Raw genomic sequence first — 8,325 nt, 5'->3', positions numbered from 1 at the left:
TTGTGCTGTCGTTCCAATGTCAACAACTGATATAAAACTGTTCTCCCTGTACATGTGCAGCATCAAGGAACCAACAGGTCCCATCAGCTCTCTGAGAAGCCTGGGCACTCACTCCACATCCCTGTTATTTAGCGAAGCAGTCTGGGCACTCTCTGATCAATTTCCCCCACTATAAATGCAGTCCAGGAGATCACAACAGCAGAAGTTGCTTTTCTAGCTTCCATTCACTTTAACGGTTTTCCAGAAAAATGCCTACCCATAAAACAGAAGAAAACCCCAGGGCATTCACTTTGAACGTATCAGAGAACTATGGGACATGAGCATGCCAGTGTACACAGAGGTGTAAGGTGAGGGCAGAATTTGACATCACTTATCAAACACGTCCAATACATTCATTTGAGAAAAAAAAAGCCAAAGGGAGACCATGAAATATCTCGAGCATTAAGCATCAATCATATTTTCCTCATTCTGTCATGCTAAATAACTGGAACTCATTCTACACAGCATTCACATTCATGGCTAATGGTTATTACATCAGTACTTGGCATCAGTTACAGCTCTAGATTATTGCTTTAATTTTGCCCGCAGCCACTACCCGGCACTGCACGCACAGCTCACACCGAGCGCCGCCACCCTGCCTCTTCCATGGAAATCTTCTACTCCGCAGAAACGCTGTCACGGCGCTTTCCCCTGCAACACGGCCCGGAGTCGGTCCTTTTGTTTCCACAATACCTTGTCATCTTCGAGGAAAAGACCCATAGCATTCTGGTCTTCAGACTGCTCATGAGCAGAGAGAAGCTGGATGGTTCCTCTGGCTGTTTTCGCTCTACCGCGTAGCACGTAGAATTATTCATATTAATTTGACCTCTGAACCCAGTATTGCGGAAGCAGCATATCCTTCCTGAATTTCAAATGTTATTCTTGCCGGTCCTCCCCTTATTGAAATTTTCCTCGGCTTTCCAACAATATATGATCATCTCAATTCAGTTCAGTTGTAATTTGTGCTGTTGTTTCAATGTCAACAAATGATATGAAACAGTGTAGCAGGTATGAAAGGGAGCAGCAGCACCCTTAGGGAGGAAAGAGCAGCTCCCCTTAGCTCTCTGAACAGGCTGTGTACGCACTCCAGATCACTACTACTGATGAAACTAGTGGGGGCAGTCTCCGCTGATCAGTTTCCTCCACCAGAAATGCAGTCTTGGAGAACAGAAAAGCTGAAGACCTGTTTTTGCTTCTGTTCACTTAAATGAATTTCCAGAAAATTAGTGGATCTTGTTCTACACAGTAGAAATTTACATTCATGCCTAATAGTTATTACATCAGTACTTGGGATCTGTTATCTCTAGATCAGCACTTCCAGGGGACACATGCTCCTGCAGTACCCTTCTGCTGTTCTTTGTCTTCACCTTCATAAACGGTGGTGACTCCAGCTGCACCCTTTCACCTCTCCTACATAGGAACCTTTTGCCAAATACAGGGAAGCTTCATTGCCTCTAAGGACAGGGACATGATGATCAGAACAGAAATGGCACAGGCCCTGGCACCAGTTATGACACTAAAGAATACCCTAACCAAAGCGACATTGACCCAAGTATTTTCCAGGCTCTAAATCTGCTTCAGATAGGAATGAGGAGCAGAATGAAGCCCTCATAATCCATGGGGAAATGGTCAGCAACCTGCTAAGCCGCTTAGGCATATGCAAGTCTATGGGTCCAGAAGGGATCCATCAGAACGGATCCAACCGAAGTGCTCACCAAGACACTCTCCAACATTTAGCAGAAGTCCTGGATATCCAGGAGGTTCGTGCCAACAGGCGGCTAGCAAATGTGTTGCCCATCTACAATACGGGTCGGGACCAGTTATCTCCAGTATCGTTACCAAAATCTGTACAAAGGGATCAAGTGCACCCTCAGTAAGTTTTCAGATCATACGAAGTTAGTCATGAGTGCTGATCTGCTCAAGGATAGGAAGGCCCTGCAGACTTATCTGGATAGGTTGGACCAATGGCCAAGGCCAGCAGTACGTGGTTCAACAAGGCTAAGTGACAGGACCTGTACTTGGGGAACAGCAATCCCATGCAGTGCTACAGGCTGAGGGTAGACTGTCTAGGAAGTTGGCTGCCTGAAAGGGACTTCTGAGTATTGATTGATAGGTGGCTGAATATGAGCCAGCAGTGTGCTCAGGTGGCCAAGAAAGACAACAGCATCCTGACTTGTATCAGAAATAGTCTGGCCGGTGGGACTAGGGAAGTGATTGTCCCTCTGTACCCATCTCTGTGAGGCTGCACGTCAAATGCTGAGTTCAGTTTTGGATCCTTCACTACAGGAAGGTTATTGAGGTGCTGAAGCAGGTCCAAAGCAGGGCAATGGAACTTTTGAAGGGCCTAGAGAACAGGCCTTATTAGGAGCGGCTGATGGAGCTGGGGTTGTTTAGCCTTGAGAAAAGGAGGCTCAGGGCAGATCTTACCATGCTCTATGATTTCCTTAAAAGGGGCTACAGCAAAGTGGGGATTGACTTCTTCTCCCAAGAACCACGTGATAAAATTATAGTTAATGGCCTCAGACTGTTCCAGGGGAGTTTTATATTGGACATTAGGAAAAATTTCTTCCCTTAAAGGGTTGCAAAGTATTTCAACAGGCTGCCCGTCAATGTAGTTGAGTAACCATCCATGGAGGTCTTCAAAAAGCATGTAGATGTAGTCCTGAGTGACATGGTTTAACGGCAGACTTGGCAGGGCTAGGTTAAGGGTTGACCTAGATGCTCTAAGTCTTTTCCAACCTATATGACTCCAGGATTCTATGAACATGGCTGTTTTCATAGTACATCTGCTAGCAAAGTCACCTCCAGATGCATTCTTGAGAGGTCAGTGTTCAAAGGCTCCTCTTTCCAATAAGAGACCTTCACACGTGAAGATTTCCCAGACTGCTCCCAGCTGTTATAATTGCCTTCCCTCTTTGTGACAGGCAGAAGGACATCATCCAAGCACCAATCACCCAGTGCATTTCTTCACAACACACACAAGAACTGCACCATAGACAGTTGGAAAAACATTTTTTCTTTTCATCACATTAACATGACATAATAAAAACATCATGAAGATAATAAACCATATTCATCTAGGTTATACACATAGATATTTTTGAGTATTCATAGTAGTAGAGCACGTGAGGTAGACAGTAGGGAACGAATTGTACAGAACGCTCTCCCAAAGATCCCCAAAAAGTTCAATAACTTTTCACAGGAAAAACTATTGAGATGACAGACTTCAAAGTGTATAAACCACAGCTATGTGTGGAATGAACGAACTAAAACTTGCATAGAATGGAGCATCTGTTCTTCTATAGCCACTCACACAACATTTCCCGAACATGTCACCTCACACCTTTCACAACCTCAATACTTGTCTCTCACCCTCAGAATTTGCAAGCACATCTCACCAAAGGACTAATTCAACAGACCATTTCCTTATAACGCATAGGCTCACAACCACACCATCAAGGTATACCAAGAAGGGAGGTACATTTCTTTGCAAGTTTCTAAAGCATACTAAAGAGATAAGGGGACAGACAGAGAGGATTCATTCTCCAAGAGTCAGGGTCATTGTAAATATATTTGTAAGGGAACGTCCCTCTCCTGTAAGAGCATGAATTGCTCCACACAGACATGTCTCTTTTACTAATATCATATTTACATCCACTCCCCAGATGAAAATAAATAAATAAATAAATAAATAAATAAATAAATAAATAAATAAATAAATAGAAGTGGAGGAGAACACACAAACACTCTGACATTTCCATCCTTCCACACAAGCTCTGTCTCTGTTGAAATACTCTGCCAGTGGTTTGCATGAGCAAGTCCCATGAACACATAAAACATTCCTCAACACGGCTATGCTGTTACTAGGTGTTAGTCCTTGGACTAGGTGATCTTGGAGGTCTCTTCCAACTTAGATGATTCTGTGATTCTGTGATCTTGTGATAACTTAACTGACACATAGACAAAAGACCAGGAAAAGATAAAATCAGAGAAGTAACACAAGGAAGCAGCCAAAGAGAAAGTGTGGTAGAGAAACACACCAGGAGGCTGTCAGAGTTTCTGCAGGCACAAAATTTCCTCTCCAGGGCACATGGAAGTCAAGGAGGTCTTTCCTGCAACTACGCATTGTAAGAAAAGTGCATCAGCTCAATTTTTCTATGATGCAATCCACTCATCTCCAACAAATATGAAACTGTAAAGGCCCTTACATGGCACCCTTTCTTATGCTTCTTCTTGTGAGCAATGAAGAGAGATTCAGTTTTAGCTTGTGTTTCATTTTTGTCGCACGTAACATTCTGTCTTCTCCAGAATATCAAACACTGCCAAGGGGATTCCATACAGTGTCATTACTCTGCCATACTGAGGCCTAGCTTAGACAGTAATGATGAACAAGGAAAAAAACAGGAAAACTACAGAAGTGAAGGACTTCACAATAAGTTTACAGGCAATTTTATTTGGGCTGCCCAAGCATTATGCTTAATGAGATTCAAGTGACGGAACTGCAACACAGCTGCTCTCATCACATGTATCTGTTAGAAAAGACACTTCCAGAACCATTCCTGAGATATCAATGTTCAAAGATTGTGATGAGAATTCAAAGCCTCCAAGGCCATTACACACATGAAATATTCCCAGACTACTCCCAACTATTATGATTCCCTTCCCTCTTCATGACATCCAGAAGGACATCATCAAAGGACATCATCAATGGCCTAGCCCTTTTCTCCACAACGGGCACAAAGACTACACCATGGACAGCTCCAAAACTTTTTTTTTTTTTTTTTTTTTTTTTTTCACATTATCATGGTAGAAGATAAGCACTGTGAAGAGAATAAATGATATGCAGCTAAATGGACGTTTTTGAGTATTCAGAGTAGAAGTGCATGTAAGGTAGATAGCAGGGAATTAATTCAGGGAAGGTCCTCCTGAAGCTCTCAAAACAGGAAAAATAGCAATTCTAATGCTTAATCTACTCATCAGGAAGATTTCAACTGGCATGAACCATGGCTGTGTGCCTGATGGAGCAATCACAAGCTGGGAGAGAAATGTCTGTTCTTCTACAGCACCTCATAAAGAGTTTACTTACTGTTTCCTCTCAAACATTCTGCACCTTCAAAACATTTCTTTCACCCTCAGAATTTCCAAGCATATCTCACCAAAGGAAAAATGAGTTTTCCCAATACTACTCACTGCGAAAAACCACACCATCAAGGTATACCAAGAAGGGAGGAGCATTACTCAAAGTTTTTCTAAAACACAGCAAGGGTCTAAGAGGAAAGAGAGAGGAGACATCCTCCAGAAGAAACTGGGTCATTAGGGAAAAACACTCTACCCAATACAGATATGAGGTCATTAATGAGGATTGTCACAGGTATAAGAAGCCATTATACTCAGACATCACAGCTCTGCATGCACAGTTTCTGTGCAGAACATTTTGGTATCAGATTAGCATTGCTTTTCAGGATAGTGAAACCAGGATCAAATGGTGCATAAATGCTACAGAAATTGGCATTCACAATGAAATCAAAGCACTGCTTAAAAAATATTACTGCTCACACACTGATTTTCCACATTTATAGCTAAACTCTTTCCCTCATTCCTCTACATTCACAGTGGTTACACCACTCTCAATAACCAACTTCTAACTGTACGTCAGCTGCTGATAGGGGTTTAACATTCAGGGACATTTTAAGGGAACATAAGGATATCAAAGACTTTCACCTCAGAGCAGTAAACTCTCAAGGTATGTATGGAAACAGCTTTGCCTGTCCAACAATTAATGACAGATCTCCAAGTCTTTTCAGGGTTCTCTGCCTCACCGAGGTCTGCTTTTGACATTGGCAGCAAACAAGGCAAAAATGCAAAAACTGCAGGACAAGAAAAGGACATCACTTTCACTCTTCAGACTCCATTCATCAATCTCATCACATATTATGCAACACCAATTCAAGTGATGAAGCCAAAACAAAGCTGCTGCCACATCCTGTACCTGCTAGCAAAGCCTGCTGCTTCCTTTCCTTTTTTTCTTGTCAATATTCACACACTCCTCCTTCCTCCAACAGCCCTTCACACACAACACCTCCTTAGCAATCCCAAATACAACTTTTACAATTGACTGTAATCTCTATAACAACCAAATAGAAAACCTAAAAGGACCAGGAACCTGACCATTTTCCCATCAAGCACATAAAAACAGAAGCATGGATTGCTACAAAGTCAATTTGGCTTTGCTCAAGCCATCTTCATGCAACAACAGAAAAGCTGCATAAAGTATAAAGCAGAAGCAGCCAAATTAAACATGGTGTCCGTAAGACTGTCTTTCCAGACCATCGCAGTCTAGTAAACCAGCCTGCAGACAACCTCATTCGCTATTAGCATTTCATATCGGAATTCACTATTAATCAGAATAAGGACTGCTGAATGGGCTACTGGAAAGATATACATTAAGCTCCTGGTATTCTAATACCGAAAGGAAAACCCACATGATACACGACAGGGGACAAAATGAGCAACCACCTGGCAAGTGAGGAAAAACACATTTTTGGTTTTTGAGAAAATCCAAGTCACAGAGTTATAATTGATGGCGGTGAATTAAAGATATTCACACAGGAACTATAAGCCACTAGACACAGGCATCATCACACCACATGCACAGTTTTTCTGAAAGATATTTTGTCATTGGAGAATTAAAATTGTGCTTCAGGGCAGCACAGCCAGGAGAAAATGGTGCATAAATGATGCCGGCCTTGGCACAAATTATGAAATGAAACCTCTGACCAAACAATATCACTGCTGATCCATGTATTTTTCACATTCAAACTCAACCACTCACCATCCTTGCTCTACATTCACGGCATTCAGTTGCACCATTCACAATATCCAACTTCTAGCCATAGTTAGGCCGCTGCCAAGATCATCTCATCCAGTGACATTTTAAGGAAACATGAGGATATCAAAGACTTTGTGCCAACTGCAGCAAATATTCATGCTGTGTATGGGAACAGCGCCCCCAGTCCAACAATTCATAACAGATCTTCCAGTCTTTTCAGGGTTCTCTGAAACATGAGGCCACGTTTTGTCACCGACAACAAAGAAAGCAAGTATGTGAAAACTGCACAACAAGAAACAGAATCCAATCTCACACTTCACACAACATTAACCAAGCCAAATATTTTGCAACACAAATTCAAGTGATGAAGACTAAAAGGACATGTTGCCCAGACCATTATTCCAACAAAAAAACAGCAGCACAGATTCATATAAAGATATCTTTTTGCATAATCCATCTTCATGAAGCAACAGAAAAGTTGCTTAGAGTATGGAAGTATGGATGAGAAGTAGCCAAATGACACATTGGCCATTAAGATTTTATTTAAAGATAAGCGCGAACTACTGCATGTGAGCTACTGGGAGGCTACCTTTTAACTTCCTGGTAGTCTCAAGCGTACACGAACACAGAAGAGTGAAAAACAAAACGAATACCTGCATGACATATGCCAGGGGATGAAAGGAACCACCAGCAGATAAGTGGGAAAAAAAGCTGGAAGATCATGTAGAGCAGAGTTGCAGGGAAAGGCCCCCTCTTGTCTCCTGACTTCCGCAACATCTGTAACGCTGGCAGTGGAGCCCATACTTGGCTCCCTTCACAAAACAGGACAACAACCTGATACGAAACAAAGCCATGCCTTGCTGAGAAGGAAACCTGCCCACCCAGGAATGAGAGAAGTAAATTTTCAGAAAAAAAAAAAAAAAAAAAGTGAAGACAAAAAGGAAATATTGCATGATACATGTCAGGGAATGAAAGGAGCAACCACCTGGCATGCGGGAAATAAATAGGAGTTCATCTGGAGCAGAGCTGAAGTCAAAAGCCCGTGCTCATGTCCTACATTCCACATTAACTTTCAGAGTTACCCAAAACCTACTGCCTAATGAAGCTGTGCCTTGCTCAGCACCAAACCTCCCCGGCCGGGAATGAGAGTGGGGAGTGAAAGGCAAGGAACAGAAAGGGAGGCAAGCGCCGAGACGGAGTGCGTCGGGGTGTCCGGAGCGACTGACTCACCGGGAGGGCGTCGGGCGGTGCGCCGCGGGCGCCGGCAGCGTCTTCCCCGAGCAGCGGCGCGGCCTTGTCGGGCGGCGGCCGCGCCGGGAGGGTGTTGCAGCAGCTGTCGGCCGCCCAGCGCCGCTGGCTCTTGCGCGAGTCGGCCGTGAGCGACACCTCGTGCGAGTAGGAGTGCAGGAACAGGCAGCACAGAAGGGGTGGCGGTGTGGCTCTCTATATTAGAGAGT

The 8,325-nt window shown here is 43.4% G+C and overlaps 1 protein-coding gene across 1 annotated transcript in view; it reads right to left on the bottom strand.

The window, feature by feature from the left end:
* The window catches only part of LOC137864440 (protocadherin gamma-C5-like), a 186,499-nt gene that overhangs the window by 95,214 nt on the left and 82,960 nt on the right, over positions 1-8,325 (bottom strand). The window lies entirely within an intron of this gene.

This window comes from Anas acuta, chromosome 14 (genome assembly GCF_963932015.1).
Source record: "Anas acuta chromosome 14, bAnaAcu1.1, whole genome shotgun sequence".
NCBI lineage: Eukaryota > Metazoa > Chordata > Aves > Anseriformes > Anatidae > Anas > Anas acuta.
The sequence above is the reverse complement of the archived record's forward strand: the minus strand, read 5'-3'. Positions and strand labels throughout refer to the sequence as shown.